The following is a 19,183-nucleotide window of genomic DNA, read 5'->3' as shown; positions in this document are numbered from 1 at the left end:
GGCTGTGTTGCTGTGGGTCACTGAGTCTAGTTTGCAAGCCACAGAATGAGAATGAGTCCTACTAAAGTCACTCCAATTTTTCTCATTCTTTCCTCCCACAGATGCACCATGCCAGCTGCTAAAAGCCATTTCAGAAAGGGCATGGGAGAAACCTGGGAGAAGGTTTTTCTTTTAAATAATTCAAGTAATTAATTCTGAGTAATGCAAAGTAACATAGTAACCCTGCACAGGGATGATGAAGTACCAGCTTCATGCCAACGCGCCTCACTGCAGTACCTGGGATACAGTTCACATGGTCACTTTCCAGGATTTAACAGCCTGGTTGGTAAAAGGCAAATGCAGCTCTTCAGTGCTTGTGGATCAAGCAGCTACATACCTGAATAAAATTGGCCCCTTCCCCTGGCAAAAAGAATGTATTTGTACTTTCAGCTGGGTTCATGCCATATGTCATAACCTGCCAAATACTAGGATTAGAAAAGTGAGATCTTTGCAGAGTAAAATGTGTCTGAATAATACAGCTTTCACACATGGACAGCCCATCTCAAAGACTAATACAGCATAACTCTGAGGACAAAGGCTAAATTTTTGGGCATCTCAAGCTTAATCGGTGTAATTACTATTAGTACTTTATTCTGGTATTTGCAAGACCTTCATGTATGGGATTCCACTCACCTCTGCAGTCTTCATTGCTAGGCGATGAAGTGAATATCACTCTACCTTGGAATGTCCCACAGACAGGAATGTGTTTTTCTTCATAGACCTCCATCACTTGAAGAGTTACCTCATTAGCAGCATAGACTAGATAGACCCAGAGAGACATTGCTCAAAGGCTGTGGCAGAACCCAGAATAATAATTCAGGCCTCTCAAGTCTTATGCATGTCCTGCTTTAAAAAAAAAACAAATGTATCTGGTCTGTGGTTTAACATGGGCAAATTTTGTAGTGCGAACCAGCTGATTTTATCTGAAGTTGGTGTAAAATATCTGCTCAGACTGTCCTCCATGTCAAATAGAATAGTATTTCCCCTGGTCGTGCATATATTGAACATGCATATTCCCTTTCAGGTAGCATACTGGTGCATCTAGCTACGGGAGGTGAAGGAACCTCTTGGGGGCATATAAGGATATGGCGCATAAATCTACTGAAAGTTTCACCTTTCTTTTTATCTGTTAGCAAAGCTGAAGTTTAGTAAGAAAAGTGTGCACTGTTTCAATTTCATTATACAAACAAATAAAAGTACTTGCAGTTCCATGGAATTTTAACACAGTTAATCATAAACCTGATATTTGCATCTCACGGGCACTGAGCATTGTGTAGATACAGGAGTTAGGATAAACTGGTTTGGAAAGGTTTGGCTGCTATAGCTGTGTCCAAGGCTTAACCCTCATTCCCTGACTGATGCTGGCGAAGGAAATCCTGTCATCATCACAAAGATTAGAGGATAGTTTATGAACTATTCACACATCGTGCTATCTTACAGGTAAGCTGCCTGCTTTGAAATGTCCCCAAAAGATCTGTTCAAGTAAGATTCCTAAGGCTAACTTGAACCATGAAGATTTTGGTTTTTGATGTCCTTTGTACCTATGCAGGTCTTAGATCCCTTCATTCGCTTCTGTTCAGCTATTCCAACTTTGCCTTGCGGCAGATGCGTACACTCCCTGTCTCTAAAGGCTGAAATCTTGGAGGCCTTTTTACTAGCCCTTCCCAAATACATGAATGTACCCATCTGAATGCACTCAGCTCACATTTAAGCACCAAGACAGACATATGCATAATAAGATTCTTACTTTGTCCCCTCCTCAGTCATTCAGTCATGTAATGCTCAACCACATGCATGCAGACATGCATGAAAATGCACTCATCCAGAATATTATTACTCTTCAATGTCAAAAAGAGGGAGAAGCTTGCGTTGAAGAACTTGGTCACCCACATATTCATGCTGCACTGGGTCTCTGCTGGGCGTATTCCTAGTTGAGCAATCCAAGGGAGCAGCACTGGTGCTATAAATTCCTTGTAACTAATCAAATCCATAATCTCACAGTCAGACACCCTGCACCCCAAACTTCCCCCCCACCCCACAGGTTAGGATCTTTGTTGTGCTGCCCTGTCCTTGAACTGCTTGGGCTTTAAATCTGCACATGGGTGTTTGTGTCTAGGGATGTCCTTGACTCCTCATCACTGTTTCATTTTGTCACCCCATGTGGCTTACAAGGGTGACTGCCTTGAAAAGTAGCTGATTACAGTGTGAACAATTTAAATTTTCACATAACTGCTGCTATCACTTTTCGTTATTTTATAGGCTCCTCAATCTGTCCTTATGACATATAACTTTTTTTTTTTTTTGGCAGCCTGTTGTCCTTACTTTTTAATCTTCTGCTTTCCCAGAGCACAAAGAAACCATACATGCTCCATGTATCTCTCTGCTGGAGATCAGCTCAAATTAAATTCTCTCCTCATACTCAAACCATGTAGATTCCTCATAGGTTTGCAAAGCCCCCAGTGAGCTTCTTATGAAAACTAACACTCTTAAATTAGAAAAAGTTTCAACTGAAAAGAAATAGGATTTGAAATAGAATTCTGCAGCTGGGACTTAGTATGTGTAGGTTTCCTAAGAGGTGTGACATTATATGTTGTATATAAAATGCCTACGTCAAATACTACGTTTGACTACGTCAAATAGTCATCTATGTGCAGGAATGAACTTGAACATTTGTCCAGCCATTCTACAGTGCTTATAGCCACTTTTTCTTCTCTGTAGCTGAGACAAGGTGTCCACACGGTTTAAGAGCTCTTCTGAGCTCTCTGATTGTGCTCCGGTTCCAATGTCTCTTAAATCAGTGGCTCTAGCAAGACTACGCTGTGACTTCTATTTACAAATTGTCCTAGCACAAACATCCTTCTATATTCACCACACTTTGGGAAAGTGAGGCACAACACGTAGGAATGGCTGTGCCACTCCTGGCCCCTGTGGTTTTGCTATGTCTGGGTTGTGAATGTAACAGGAAAAGTATTTTAGCCCTACTAAAAGTTTATCTTGCCGTATTTGTGCTCCTTTGTGCATTACTGTGTGCTTGCATTCAGCGAAAGATAGTTTTATGTTCTTAAAATCAAAGGTTTTGATTTGTTTTGTTCCCAGCAGCATCCAGGTGTTTGCTAAGGGATTGAAACCACAACAGATAGAAAAGACCCATTAGGCCATTTTGCCCTGCCTGTTGTTTCTTAACACCTGCTATTGCATAAAGTTATGAAGCTTTTTCTCTGACAAAGCATTCCACAGTTGGTATAGCCTCACAATAATTCCTATTTGGGCTCAGAAATTTTAATGATAAAACACTTATTCAATAGTTCTTCATCCCCTTTGATGCATGTAACCATCTGTTATAAATAAATGATTACCTATGTCCATAATTTCCTATAAGAGGAAACACCACTGAAAAAATGAAACTGTTTATATGAATAAACAGAGAAGACATGATTATTGACTCCTGAACAGGCAATGCACAGGACTATATTCACAAATGCTGTTGGATACATATTGTCAAAATCTTACAGAGGTCCATGGAATTGCATTGGTTCACATGGGCAGAAAACATGGCTTTTAAGTCTTATAAATGGTTTCTTATCAATTGGTCCAGGTGACTCCTTACAAAATGTTCCCTTTGTTCTTTCAAATGAGTTGCGAAACAAAACAGATGCTGCACTGGATTTAATGGTCTCCTCAGTTCTTTACATCTTTATTTGCCACAGACATTTATTAATTTTAATGTCTCTCTCCCCATTTCTCATACCAGTTTACTCCCACCAGTGTGAGCAACAATAGAAGCTCTTGCACAAAGGAGTGGCTGGATGCCACTGCGCTGTTACATTGAGTTGGTTTGACCTGCACACTGAGGAGGCTGAAACAAACACACAATTAATAATGAGACTATATTCTCTCTAGGATTTGCATTTTTCCTTCAGTGTTTGTGTAAGCCATTCTATTTGCCCTGCTGGTTCATTTTAGCCCTTTGTTACCCTTATCTTTTCCAAGGAAAGCTTAACATGTTATTTATCTATTTATTTTTTTTTTTTTAGTTTCTATACCATCCCCATTCTGATGCTTAGTTCAGGTTCTATGTTTTTTATCCCAGAATCTTTCTCTCAGACCATGGACAGAATTGCAGTGATCCTTGCAAAGATTCTTGCATATTTTTCCTGCAAGTCCTTCTAATAACAGATACGCACTCAGTTTTGCCTCTTCTTTAGCTTTGGACTGGCAAAATAACAGGAACCACTGTGGAGTTTCTGAGAAAATGTCCACGCCTCAAGCTGCCCTGAAGTGTCAAGACAGGGGCTCTGCCTCAAGAGCAGGGAAAGTGGTGCTTATGTGGTCCTTTTGGCTGGCAGCTGGTTTTGCTGGGGGAGGAACTTGAGGGGCCTCATTTTTACCCCTGTTTTCATCAGGATGTCCAGTACCCCTTTTGAGGCATGCTTGGATTTGCAGGACTTCTCATCAGGAGGACATCCAAAGCCAAACAGCTTTGTTACTCAGTTACTTCCAGTTCATCAGTTTGGGTTTGCAGCATGTTGGGGTCTGTCTGATGGCTCGGGGATTGTGAGGAAGCTGAAGAAATATTAGCATACATAGCTGTGTAGGTTTAGAAACTGAACCTTCACAGAATCGTACGGAAAGCTGATACTCTGTTGTGGCCATTGCCTAGCTCCTCATTGTTACTGCCTTAACTTATAATTTATTCAAATGGTAACCACCAGAGCTGTAATGAGTTTTGCTTTAGGTTGAATATGTTTGGAAAAATCCAGACAAAATGCTTGAGCTGTTTTCTAGACTGAAGTCACTGTTTGTTCATGGAAAAAAAAAAAAAGTCTGTCTTCTTGGAGAAAGGGAATGTGATTTGCAAATGCTGAGTGCTAAGATCTGAAATGGAAGTGAATGGGAGTGTGCTTTCAGTACTTTACATAGCTGTAGAATACTAAGTGATATAAATACATGGTTCTTAGGCATCTCAGAATGGATACTGTGAATTATTAAACACCTTTACCTTGATCTTTTTAGGATTCCCTATTAAAATAGGGATAGTAAGTTATTACCTTCTCACTTTGCTAGGGCAGCATAAAGATAAATGTTTTGGTGCTAATACTGTAATATTAGTGCTAATGCATTAATATAATGCAATACACTAATGTACATGTATTAAATGTTTATTTACATTATAAATAAATGTATTACTATAATACCTCAAATACCATGAGGATGAACACTGTAAGAAAACTCATGAGGAAATGAATACAAGTTTTCAGAGCAAGTTTGATTCATGTGCAACAAATACAGCTCAGGGCCACTCCCTGAATACATAATATTGGTTAGCTTCACTTCGAAGGAATACCATTTTGTCTGTCTTAAGTACAGTGCTGCTTAACTTCTCACAATGTTAATAATGTTCTTCTAATTCTGTTTCTTGTGTATGGTTTCTATTATTTGTTTTTTTTTAAACATGAAGTGCAGGCAGGTGTCTCAGCATTGGGTGTCCTGTGGCTAAGCCCAGGACCGAAACCTTTAGCTCCCCAGAACTGAGAGTAGCTGCTGGGCCTAATGTGGGACTCACAGAAAATGTGTCTTTTCAGAAGGGTGAACGTAGACTGGAATAGCCCTTGTTAGCTGCTGGCAAAGCCCTGTGAACCTTGGAAATGGAGAATGCTCAATGCACAAGAAAGCTGCAGGAAATGCAGCTCCACATTGTGGAGTCTATTATGTGGACTGCTATTTGCCAACGAGATTTAAACTGTCTGAATTTAGATGTATTTTATTGGTAGTGGTAAATAGAACATCCTTAACTCAATGGCCAGTTGATCAGTCATTGGTTCAAACATAAATGTTCCAAAGAAAAAGCAGAAAGTTTTTACTATGGATACAAAGTATCGTTCTCTCTCTCTCTCTCTCTCTCTCTCTCTTTTTTTTTTTTTTTTAAATTTCTTGGAAAAATATACATTATTAAGAATGAGAATTATCCAAAATTTCATTGCAAAGCAAATGACTCATGACTGAAATTTTCAATTTATCCAAACAGTTAAGCTAGGATTTGGAAAACTGTGAAGAAAAAAATTACAAGGTCTTGCAAGCCTAAGTAATGGGCAACCTTAGCAACAGGTGGTGCTTGCCTATAACATCTAACACTGTTGGAAAATAACATCTGTCCTGCTTCTTGTAGCTCCTCTAATGATGTTTTTACAGGAAGTATATTATTTTACAGATAACTTTATGAATCACTTCTGATTTTGCTACAACAGAATGAAAACAGGAACATCATGCACTGAATTCTCTGATTGCTTGGCATGTCTAACCTACAATATCAGCTTCTTACATTCTCCTTTTGATACTCTACTGGAATTTAACAAATGAAGCAGAGATTAATATTAATGGAAAAGTAGAAATTATCATACATTTGTTCTCTGCTTTCATCAGGTGTCAGACACTGCAGGAACAGACGCCAATTTAAGAATCTGAACAGATTTAGATAATTTCCTCAATCCTTGGTGGTTATAATTAAATTAATTCTGGGAATCTGCACTGACACTTCTACCATACTGTGAACGTGGCCTCCTAGCTCCTAATTACAGAGATTTTCATGTTTCCTCTGCCACCTAGAATTGTGTGGGGACCAAAATCATGCTAATTTTGTGGCTGTAGTGCTGCAGAAGGATACACAGAGGGAAAGGTCTGCCTGTCTCCAAAAGCCACCCGTAATCCTCTCTGTGCTGAACCACATGTAAGTGTCAATAAGCATAATCGGGAGCATGGGGGCAGCATAGCTGGCCAGGCAGGGCAGTAAATTTAAGGAGCCACCACCCTGTGTGGCACCCTGCCTTTGAAAATAGCACACTACTAAATAATGCATGCTGGTATGCCGGCCAAGTTAGCCTCACCTTGCCCAGACCTGTTGGTACAATGTGCTTTTTTGTCTGTCTGGAAGTATTCTGGGCCTTAGCAACCAGAGCTGTCTCTGCCCTTGGGAGCTGAGACAGAAAAGGCTTGCAGCCACACAAACAGAAAGTGACACACCAGTCTAAGTACCATATTTGAACCAAATTTCTGCCACTTTTGCTGGTGTCCTTCTTAGCAGTAGGAAAAGTCTGATGTCCCTAGCAATGCTGAGGTCCTGGGGTCATAGCTTTCTGTGGTGCTTCTGCAGCATACGGATGAGATGTATTTGTGTGACTCTTTCATCTCCCACATTTAGCTCAGTGAAGTGATGTTAGAGGTGGATTCCTTGTTAAAGATGTCCTTCCAGGGAAGGGAAGAGCTCTTTATTGCTTTCTCATTCTTTGCTCACTTCTTAGCTTTTTCCTGTTCTCCTGCTCTGGATTGATCATTCATGCTGATATGATGATAAGACATTATTTTGATGATGAAAGCTTTAGTCTAAATACTCACCCAAGTGATGAACTGGTATGCAAATACTCAGACTCAGTGACATGAATGTGTAGAGAAATCTTGCAGATAGTTGACCTACTTGTGAAAACTCTGAACAGTTGTGTAGCTCTTTTCAATGACATCCTTAGCCCTCGGTGTGATACTGCTCTCCAAGATGGAAATTTACAGCCTCTTTCTTCCACAAGGACAACTTTGATAAGTAAGAGTCAAGGTGAGCAGCTATGGAACTTGACTATATCCTGGCTGAAAAAACAATGGGATTTTCTCAAACCACGCGTACTCATGCACACCTGATCTGTGTGAACAAAAACAACTTGTGTTTTAGTATCGTTGGTGTTAGTGCGGATGATAGAACAAAGGTGACATTCCTTGGGCCTGAGATCCACAATTTATCTTGAAATCAGGTTCAGCATAAATAACATGTGTAATGTTTCCTCTAAACTGACAATGGATCCTGATTAATGATTAATAGTATCTCTAGATGTTGAAGGACGATTCATTCCCTGTGCTTGGTAAACGGAGCACTGAGAGTACATCTGTTGGGAAGGAGATTTATGGTGAGCCCTGGAACCAAAAGTGAACAGAGACTGGAAAATTAATTTCACATAGACCTCTGAAAAATCACAGAATAAAAACGCTCAGCAATTCTTGTGCTTTATACATACAAATTAATGAAACCCTGGAAGTTTCCTACGTTACTACCTGACGATAGATGACAGTTCATATTTTTATTTAGTCACCTCATTTCCTGCTCAGGTTCCTGGTTGCAATCTGGCGAAGTAACTTGCGCATAGTCAAGGACAGATTTGGGCTCACAATTCTCGGAACTGTCCATAAAGCACAGATATTACATGAGGAAACAGCGTTTCCGTGCTCTTCACCCAACACAAGAGTTGAACTGATGACTGGATAGTGAAAGGCCTCTAATCCAACACCCAGCCTGTGGCTGGGAAGAGCAAGCAAATATTTTGCCTGACTTCCATGTGCTGTGGAGTAGATGCCTTAAGAAAGGTTTTAGCTCTCCCCCACTGGTCTGAACCATCAGAATTAGGAAGTTTAAAAGCAGAGAAACACTTATCTGCTGATTTTCTACCTTGTTAATCTTCCTGTATCTGTTTTTTGTACTCATCCCTATGTACACCTACACTGAAGATTTTTTCCTCATTTTCTTTTACATTCTCTCAGATACCCAGAGAAGCTGGAAGACCTAGAGACTCCCGCTTGTGCAAACTCATTCATTTCACAGGACTCTCGAGGTATAAAAAGAAAGAATCAAGCCCATGATATTGGCTCATCCAGTCCACCTCTCTGGAAGCACAGGGCTATTACCTACCATGCATCTTCTCATGTTATTTTCAGACTAATTTTAATTTAGGACATTCCTGCTCTTCACTTCTCCTCATTCTAATTATAATCTCCCTATCTACCTGAAATAACCTCCATTAAAAAAAAAAAAAAAAGGATGGTCTTAAAAAAACAACTACAAAGAAATCAATCCCTCATCCATTACCAGGTTTCTCTTTTGTTCTGGAGCCACACGTGTAACCCGGTTAGACCTGTTCTCTTTGAATACTGAGGACTGAGCTGGCCTTATGCAAATGTTCCCAACCTCGTCTTCGTTGTTGTCGTTGCAGACCCAATCAAATGAACAGGAAGTGACCTAAGGAATTCCCCTATTGGCTGCCTGAGTGTTCAGCAAAATGTTTTAAAATTAATATCACATCCATTTATCTTCACTCCTGGGAGTCTTTAGGAGAGATAACCTAGTACCTGTGTTTACCCAACCTACTGTTCTTTAGAAAGTCTTCCCATTGCCTCAGTTAAGGATTTCCACTCCAGAATCTGCAGCTAAATGAGGTAAGGTGTTTGGGTTATTATTTTTTTTAATATACTTCCTTTAAATTAACACCCATAAAAAAAAAAAAAAAAAGAAAAGAGAGAAGTGTCTACTGGACTCATGCCCACCCTACTGAGCCCCTCCCTTCCCACTTTGGAACAGCAGCTAAACTAATTTGATCAAAAGGGTTTTTAACGTTACAATAAAGACTTCGGTTTTCCTATTTTGACTTGCATTTTACTTATGTTTAAAGAAGCCTGTTGTGTTTATGTTTGATTGGGGCCAGACCTGCTGCCTTTACTCACCCAGAATGTCAATGACCTCAAATTGAGCCAGTGGCTTCACCAGAATTACTCAAAGTCTCTGATGTAGCTGACAATATTCTGGGTCCTAAATCTGCTGTCTTTGTCCTCAGAGAGGTCATCTAATCAGTAAGGTGAGGGGTGAGAGAGTGGAGTGGACCTTCTCAGTACCCCTGAGAGTGCTGGTGGCACGGAACAGGGAGACACTTTACAAGGATGTTGTTTCTGTTGCTTTTAGTGATGAGGATGGTGATGGTGATTGTACTGATAGCGAAAAATCTGAAAGGAAATTTATAATTTGACCCATTTTTGGCCTCAAGTCAATTTTGTGGCAGTTCCAGTGGCAAGTGGGGTTCTGTTGCTCTTAGTCCCTTCTAAGTGTAAGCACCCCAGAGAAGCCGGCTCAAGCGTTGAGTAGGTAAATACAGTGTGAGCAGAGGCCTGCAGTGTCTTTGCTTGTTTAATTTGTTTCTCTTCCAATGGTAATTTTATATGAATAGAACCAGAATTGGCCCCTTGAGGTATAGACACAGCAAGAAAGAGACTTTTTAAATTCTGTTTAATGGTAGATGTGCATATAAACAAAAAGTTGCTCAAAATCTACACTGATTGTGTAAAACATATGTGATGGGCTTAGTGATAAACATTTGTATTTCACTGCATGAGAGATTTTAGGCAGATACTCTTGTATGTATATAGTTAGAGTTATTGAATTTTATCGGTAACGAGATTTTAGATTACTTCATCTAAACGTGTAATATGTCACCTTTGCTTCTAAGGTATATCCAACTATCATTTTTCGTATTCTTTTTGAAATGAAATCACTTAATAATGACAGAAATGAACACTGAAGTAAAAGTTTCACTTAATGATTTTATTTGTACCTGTATCACATGGAACTGTGTTAAACATACCCTCTTATACCAGTATTTCCTGTAATTTGTGAAAACTTGAGTGGGGTAATAAAAAAATGCACTCCTTTAAGTTCTGTTTTGATAGCAAATTTGTGGGTAGCAATTTAAGCACTTTGCTGTCATTTATTTTGCACTGCAGAAAGTACCAGAGCTGGAAAACAGAGAGGGTTTATATTTAATGCAGATGTGGAAACCAAAGAAAACAGTTGCAATTAAAACTAGAAAAACAGCAGGATTAAGCTGTTTCACCAACAAATATCACAATTAATGACAGTTTAATTCCTGGCCCTTACAGGTTTTAAAACCAGAAGTGATTGTGGTGATAACAACATAGGACTTCCCAGAATTTTCAAGTTTAATTAGGTGGCTTGAAGTAGAGCTTATCTTCTAGAAAACTTCCAGTCTTGAAAAAAAAGTCCAGAAGTCCAATGATGGGAAATTCACCAGAATGTTTTAATTAACTGCTTAGATATCATTCCTCTAAAAATATTTCGTCTCATTTTCAGTCTGACGTGGTCTAGGTTTAGCATTCAGCCACCTGACTTTGTTATCTTTTGATGGCTAGTGTGAAGTTTCCCTGAGTGGCAAATTTCTGTTCCTTGTGTTGGTAGCTGTGTGTAGCTGTGAACAGCTTCTCCCTTAGCCTTGTTTTTTGATAAATATGGTAGTCAGAGCCCCATAGGCTTTTCCATCTCATGGAAAAACCTGCGCCAGTTTCACTGTAAGCAAGCTTTTCCATCCTTTAATCCCTTCAATGGTTCCCACTAATTTTTCAACATCCAGTGTGAAGTCCGGGTGTCAGGAGAGGACGCAGGCTGTAGGAACAGCAAAGCCAACCAGAAAGGGAATGTGAGTCAATATGTGTTTCTGCCCCCAAAAGTGATACCTCTTCCCAGAGGTGATGCCTACCTCATACTGGATTTCTGGGTCAGGAGTTTATAAAGCATGTTTGAGGCTTTCAAAGAGTCATCATCCTCTAGACCCCCTTCTCACCTCCATGCATTGGTCCTACATGCAGAGGCAATGTTATCATTAATAGTGCTAATGTTGTTCACTTGCTTTTTTTTCATTTTATTTTTTTCATTTTTTTGCTAGTCCTATTGGTATTTGTAAAGCCCTTGAGACCAATAAAACAGTATATTCTTCCCAAGTCATAGTCATAAAGAATACTGTATCAGAGCAGACTTGTGCTTGTTTGCCCCAGCAGAAATTAGGTAACCCTTCACAGCAGTTTATAGGGTGACAGCAATTCTTATTATCCCAGTCATGGTGAGATCAGGTAATAGAACGTGGTCTGTTTAACGTGGAAAATTATTATTCTCTTGTCACCCGAGAGAATATGGTGTGGTATTGCCACAGTAATTTCGTATTACTTCAGATATTCTCAGGGTATTGTGAGTTTTTGGCAGTGGTGAAAACAGGCTATTGGAGAGCTGGACAAAGACAAAATTAAATCATTTGGCTCCCACTGAACTTCCTTTTTTTTTTTTTTTTTTCATTCCTAGTGAATTTTATTGTTAACATCAGTACTTGTTCTGTCTGGGAGGTGCAAGGTAACAAATTGTGATGGAGAGAGATCAAACTAAAAAGGAAAAATCATCTGGAGACACAGATGAAGAGAGATTAGGGAGGAAAATGAAGGATTTCCATAAGTGTGTCTGTGTCCAGACAGGACTGTTGTGTTAGCCTGCTGCCTCTCCCACTGTAAATTGCACAAAAAAATCCTGGGTGGATTAATTTGTACACCTGCTGAAGAAGTGAGTATTTATGGTCAATTCTTACAGAAGAGGATTAAAGATTTTATTGCCTCTGTGAGCTGAGAGAACTGTCCACAAGACATGACACCTTTCCAGAATCGTCCCTTATCTACCCTTCTTTGTTCACCCCTTCCACGCTCTTTATAAATGTGTCTAGCTTAGTCTCACGACCAAATCATTCAGTCTTCTCCCATGCAAACTTTCCACTGACTGCAGCATTACCCAGATTTGTTTTGCGGAGTCCACGGTTACATGCTTTCTATTGCCGTTGGCGTGCTTCAGTTCCCACACCAGTGCCCGACCTGTCTCCAGTACAATGAATGCTATTTCTGAGAACTGGAGCAACAGCCTGTGGTACCCAGACAGTGGGACAGACCTGTCTGGCTTAAAAATTGGTCAGTGTGCCAAGACTAAGAAACAGATAGATGAATGACCCCTTCTTGTTCTGATGGTAGTGTGACCACCCTTTAAAGGATTTTCTATGGTCTTGCAGTGCTCTCTTTCTCATCAGCCTTCCTACGGTTGCGAAGTAGGTCCTTCTTGTCAAGGACTAGGCAGGCGTTCCTGCGGCAAGCAGCACATAAAAAGAAAAGGGTCACAAACGTAATTGTCTGTTGTCATTGCTAATGACACATGATGTTAGGATGTGGTAGAATCGAATATAAAGGCTTTGCTGTACATGAGGAAATGAACAGAAATGCTAACAATTTCTGTAGCTTGCATAGTTGGCGATGTTTAGAGAAGTCAAGTCTCTTTCCAGTCTCACAGCTTAGCTATTGCTAAACTTTCAAGCATAAAGTCAGGGAGTTTTCTTCCTAATGGTATGAAGTGCCTTGTGGGCACCAAGGAAGTCCAACACAATCTTCAGCAAAGCCCACTGGCTTCAGCTGCTCAGCCAGCCTTGAGGATGCTGCAAGATCTCTAACTACAAATGTCTGTTGCTCTTTCTTCCTTTCCCTGCCTTCAGCTCACTCTGCAGCTTGCATGTATTTTGCCCCCGATGAACCAGGGACTTTTTTCGCTAAATCTTTGTGAAAAAGTACATTACAAACTTGGTAAGGGTGAAATTTATAAGTAACACTGATAATAGAAAGGGTAAATTAAGAAAGGTTTGTTCACACAGCTGGCATATGGAAAAATAAGGATTAACTTGCTATCTATGGAAATTACCAGTCTTTCTTAGTATAAAAGCTCGTTTGAGCTTTACTAGAGATGCAGCCTGAACCAAATCTGTTGCTGAATGCCTAAAATGCTTGGGACATTTGTTGGTCATTGGCCTATAGATGGGTGAGAATGAGTAAACATGGAGTCATGTAGCCAGTGGAGCAACCAACTTGCATTTGGCATTTTGCATGTCTCTCTATGAGGAAGATCCCTCAAAGGCTCCCTTTCGAAAAGCTGACATTGCACATGGTTATCATTACCTATACTTTTGCTGATTTTGTGAAATGTGCTCCACAGGAAAGAGTATGAGAACTAGTAGAACAAACAGCTAGCTGGGGCTGGGTATTTGCTGGTTATAGACCAAGAAGATAGGACATTAAAAGAGGATTGCTCTGCAGTAGTGAAAAGAAAGCCATTCTACTTACACAATCTGTGAATACAAAGAATAAAATATTTCTCCTATTAGGGAGGAAGGATACAGACATAATGTCTTGAATATTTACTCTGCTCACTATCAGATGTAGACAGAAAAGTTTCCTGAGCCCCTACAGATCCATAAGGATTGAGTTCCTATGTGTTAAAATACACTCTATCGTCCAAATTACTGATGCCATCATCAAAAAAATGTTTCTGCTTTTTAAAACTGCTCTGGGTTTTCTTTCATCTGGCAGTGAGCAGGTAACTAATTCATATTGCTATATAATTAACGATCCTGTGTAAAACTGCCCAAGATGCAATGGTCAGGAATGAGACTAAATGCACAATGTAATGATTACCCCCAAACTTTCTTAATGATTTTTACTGAAGCATATAATTATTATTACACAACAGCGTAGAAGCTTGCATCTTGATGATGCACTTTCAAAGTATGCTTGGTTAAGCAATTGTCTCATAGATTGGCATGGCTATGAAGGGGCTTTATCAGGGAGTCAAATTCTGACACATTGAAGGGTGCTGTTCTCATCTCTTTTGCAGTGGGATCTGCCACACAACTCAGACATCATTTGTAATGTTCCCAGGCAGCTGCCCTGATAGAGAAAGATGAAAAAGGTTTTAGAAGACTGAATTAATAGGTGATTAGACAAGTGAGATATCCTTAGAGACTTATCAAAAGCAGGATGTACAAAGTGAAATAGATACAGGTTTTTCCTTCATTTAGTGACTTGTAGTTATCTTTACCCTCCCTAAGACTTTTTTTGATGGATCTGTTATACTTTGTGAGAACAGGTAGAAACTTCTCTTCCTCCTTTAAAATCTCAAATGATTAAATGTTTTTGGAAGATAGTCAAATTATAGTCAATCCAGTAAATCTTTCTCAGTCTGTCTGTAGCCACTCCCGATACGCATGCAGTCACACAACCACGCTGAACAAAGTACGTGCACATGCACATCCCTTATCTCCTGTGTGGGCTTTCTTGCTTTACTTTTTAAAATAGGAATTCAAATGTTTACCCCATATTCCACCAACTTTGTGTGATAATCTGAAGAACTTCATTTAATCCTTGAAAATACACAGCTAGTTGTGTTACGGTGTATTTTGTCAGCAGGTATAAATGGTCAACCTGTGTTGTCCTGCAGCAAGCGAGGGGCTCCTCATGCCTAGAGCCCAAGCGCGGGTTGTCTGCGACTTCCACGCCTGCTGTTTTTGCCCTGTGCCATAGTCGGCTTTCTTGCAGGAGCATGTGCATGGCCTGAGAGCTGCTGTGCCCAGGGCTGCCCTTCCCCAAGCCCCAGAGCAGCAGGTCTGCAGCTCTAGCAGCAGGCAGGTTCTGCTACATTCAGCATCAATGTATTGGAGGGATGCAGAGATTCAAGGGTGTCAACATAGTCAATGGTACTATACACATGAAAAGTTAAGGAGGTTTGGGGGAATTTAGACCAAGGTATCAGCCTGCCTTATGATATAACACATCTTCGATATTAAAAATCTTATGAAGATTTAATCATTGAAGATATGAAGAAAGGAAGAAAAAAATCCCCTAAAAACATTTTTTTTGAAAGATCTCTACTAAATCCCCCTTTCTGGAAAAACATTGCAGTTGGAATAAATCAGATGGTAATAAATCTCCTTTTGAAGAAAATAGCTGTTTGAAATAGTCCGGAAATATTTTTATTGGTTTTGTTGGCAGAACCCGTTCCAGTTACCTTGGGGACTAAATGAGATACATACCTGCAGAGGGGAGCAAAAAGAACAGAGGGAATAGAGCTTTTTCCCCTGTTTCCTACTCCTCCGGCCTCTGTCCTAGAGACCTGCACACAAACCCCATAGTTGCAGTAAGACCTGGCACTCTTGTGCCACAGATAGATAATTGGAGATGGTGTTTTTGTTTGTCTTACTGGTTACAGGCTCGTGATGGTATTCAAAAGAAGCTTCCTTGGCCAGTCAGCTGGTCTGATTAAACAGAAGGCAAAAACAAAAGAGAGAGAATAAAAGAAAGTAAATTAAACGAAAATAAAATAAATAAAAGAAATAAGGAGGAAGAGAAGGAATACCAGCAATTGGTGAAAGGGGAGGAATAGGATCACAAACTTGACATCCCAGCAAGTGTTTGAGACCATCAGATCCGGTCCACAGAGGCTGTGTTTCAGGACTTCCATGACGAAGACCCATGGAGGGTTCCCTGTTGCCCACGTGGGCAGCAGCCATGTTAGGCAAGGCAACTGCTTCCAGCGCAGCTGCTCCCTGGTGACAATACTGCCTGCCTGCAGTACTATTGCAGTTTAGTGTTTGCCATTTTCTACCTTCTACAAACAGTTTTGCATAACAGGCTGAGTTGCACTTTTGTTACGTGGACAACTCGAATATAGGTTTTTACATGTCAGCTCATAGGGATGGGGATCCTCCCTCTCTGTTGCCAGGGAACTTGCTTTTTAAAGTTCCTTTCTTTCACTGTGATAAAAAGAAAAAAAAAAAAAAAAGAAAAAAAAAAAGCATTGAAGTAGCCACAGTTCCATAGAACAGAAATTTTGAATTTCAGCCAGCTCTGCTTAGGAATTTCTAGCTCTTTTTCGGGATCATACATAGGTCAAGGGCAGCTTTTTGATTTAATGCTTCAAGTGTAGATTTAATTGTTTGGCTAAGTTAACATTCAAATCTCTACTAGGCACATAATAGCCATGATGCATAGAAGAGCCTTGCTTCGGTCTGAACAGGTCTCTGTTTTACAGAAAATTGTTTCGCTTATTTAGTACCTTCTCTTTGCCCTCAAAATACCCCATGATCATCCTAACTCATCTGCATGTTGAAATTTTTGCTGGAGACGTGATGCAATGGATAACAATGGAGCTTGAGCTGGAGATATGAGTTGGACTGACTTGTCCACTGACTTACCGTGTGTCTTAAACAAATCATTTCAGCTCTGTGTCTCAATTTTCCTGTTTGTCATGAAGAGGTAATGTTAGTTCCTTCCTTCATTTCTGTGCTTTGTGCTATTTATCGCTTTCACTGTCTGGGGACTCTTTTTCTTTTCTGCTCAATGGTTATCAGTATTTCTCCTATCAACATAAATGCTTTTACAGTACATGAGCCCTGTAGGCTTGATTTTCAGAAGACCTTAAAACTGGCCCATTTTCCAGCCGAGGACCTACTTCTTGTAGAATTTATTTATTTATTTATTGGTAAAGAGCAGGTTAAGGGGTGGAGTGTGTGTAGGTGAACATGGGAAAGCAAACCCTCACAATGCTTCAGGTTTTCTTCCTCTCTCAAGAAGGGTCATCTACTGCTTAATTTGCTTGTAAAATCTACACTTAATTTTCTGCTTTTTCCTGCTGATTTTCAAACCTCTGTGTCTCAGCTTATTTTTCTTTATGTGCGACACCTCTTCTGACTTCACCTTTAGAAGAGCGTGTTACTTTGCCCTGTTGAGATTTCAGTTGATGGAAAAGTACGGTGTTGAGCTGTCCTCCTGACACCGGGCTGTTCTGTAGCAAAGTACTATTTATGAAGCAGGAGAGAGTTCACGTAAGAATTGAAAGAGTACATTTGTACAAAACCCAATGGGAAAAGCTCTATCGTCAAACCGGCCCAGGCTGTTGAGGCAGATGCCTGGCTTTGCTCTTTTGTTTATATTCCAACAAATCAAAGCTGACCTGTGTTGTTATCGGAGTAGAGCAGCAGGTGCAAAAAAATAACTCTGCTGCCAACTCAAACGAAAGGGTAAGGCTAATACCCTCTGGGAGGTATTGAGAAGATAACAGAGAGCCATGCCAGCAACTGAATTAACGGCTCTATTTACGGTGGGTTTTACTTAACAACCTGCTCCCAACACTGACACATAAATACTCCATTGTATTGTTTAATGCAACCACTGGAGAAATCAATGGAAACGGGATGGGCAGCTCACCGTGCCAGCTGAGGAGGAGAGGCGCCATGAAAGTGTTGCTCCTCTAACCACAGGCAGGAGAGGGGGGAAAGCTGCTCTTGGCTTTTACAAAAGCAGGGAGATGTTGTTTCCCACTGTTTCTCCTTGCTTTACCTGTAGAAAGTGGCTGCAGAGCACGAAAACTTCACTCCCCCCATTTTCTGGCTGCTTTTAATGAAGGCATGGAGCATAAATGAGTGTGTCAGCCACTGTCCCAGTGCCACGTGGCTCCGGGAGGCACAGGAGGCACAGGGCTTCCTCGAAGTCCTGGCTGTGTGGGGCGAGTGAGCCCATGGCTACACCCAGGGGCGAAGCAGGCAGCTCTGTGCAGCCTGTGGAGTGGGATGCCAGGGCAGTGGTCTTGCACTCTCTTATTCTTTACGCAACAAACACAGTATGAAGAAACCACATGGGCACAGCTGGGCTGCAAATTAATGCACTTACTAAACACATACAAACACGCAAGACTGAATGGCAGTCAAAGTAATGGTCTGCCTGACAGCAGGTTTCAGGAACAGGGTCAGTGAGCTCCATTGAACTATTTCAGCGATAGCTGCCTGTTTGGCAACACATTCCTTCACAAACACCTGCCCACTCTGGGATACTTCATAGTCTGGAGGGGAGTGCAAGAGGAGCTGGCATCCTGGCTGGAGATACCGTCACGCTGCTGGGATCGGTATTCCCCAGCTTGGCACTAGGGAACACGCCTGACCCAGCCAAAGGAGGTAATAGTCAGCCACATAAACCCTCCCTAACTTCTGCAACTAATAATCCTTCCCATCACGAGCCCTGTACTGCCCCTGCTATGTCTCCTCCTTGAAACAAACTTCAGCTCTCATGCCAGCAAAAGAGTGCGATCAGTTCGCAGTTAGGTGGGTCACAATAAGGTATAAACACTACTGTTGACTGGCTTAGACCCCCAGCAAGCTGTGCTTGGACCTAGTTTAGGATAAAACACTTAACTCTCAACTTCCATATCCCGCATCCTAGCTAATTTGTGCTGTCTCCTCATGTAATTAATGAAGAAATACTATTAGTTCATTAATTGAATTAATCAATTCATGTAAAAGAATAATAGCCCCACTGGGAAAATTTGCATGTTAATCATGAGAAAGAAGCAGATTTTAAGTATGAAGATCTTAAAGGAATGAAATTTATATTCAAGATTTCATCTCTATTCTTCTCAAGAACAGGAAGTTTTCCAAATACTCCAGCTGGATATCTCTCCTGCTAGTAGTTTGCGGTACAGGAGACAAAAAACCAAATGTCTGTCTTTACCCTGAGTCAGCTTCTGGACTAACTGAGGAGACGTTCATGGCTGTAATGTCCTAGAAACAAGACAGGCACCACACCGATGTGCAGCAGTCTCTTGGCTGGGTTGGCTGAGCGTCCTGACCAGAGTGCTGGCAGGAAAGGGACG

The 19,183-nt window shown here is 40.7% G+C and overlaps 1 protein-coding gene across 1 annotated transcript in view; it reads left to right on the top strand.

Moving 5' to 3' along the window:
- The first annotated feature begins 9,131 nt into the window (after positions 1 to 9,131).
- EHF (ETS homologous factor) overlaps positions 9,132 to 19,183 on the top strand; it is a 34,649-nt gene continuing 24,597 nt past the window's right edge. The window contains exon 1 of the mRNA XM_083838443.1: positions 9,132 to 9,285. The gene's annotated coding sequence lies outside the window, so the exon portion shown is untranslated. The remainder of the gene's footprint in view (positions 9,286 to 19,183) is intronic.

The sequence above is a fragment of the Anser anser genome (assembly GCF_964211835.1).
Source record: "Anser anser genome assembly, chromosome: 5".
Taxonomy (NCBI): domain Eukaryota; kingdom Metazoa; phylum Chordata; class Aves; order Anseriformes; family Anatidae; genus Anser; species Anser anser.
This window is presented reverse-complemented; position numbering and strand designations above follow the sequence as displayed.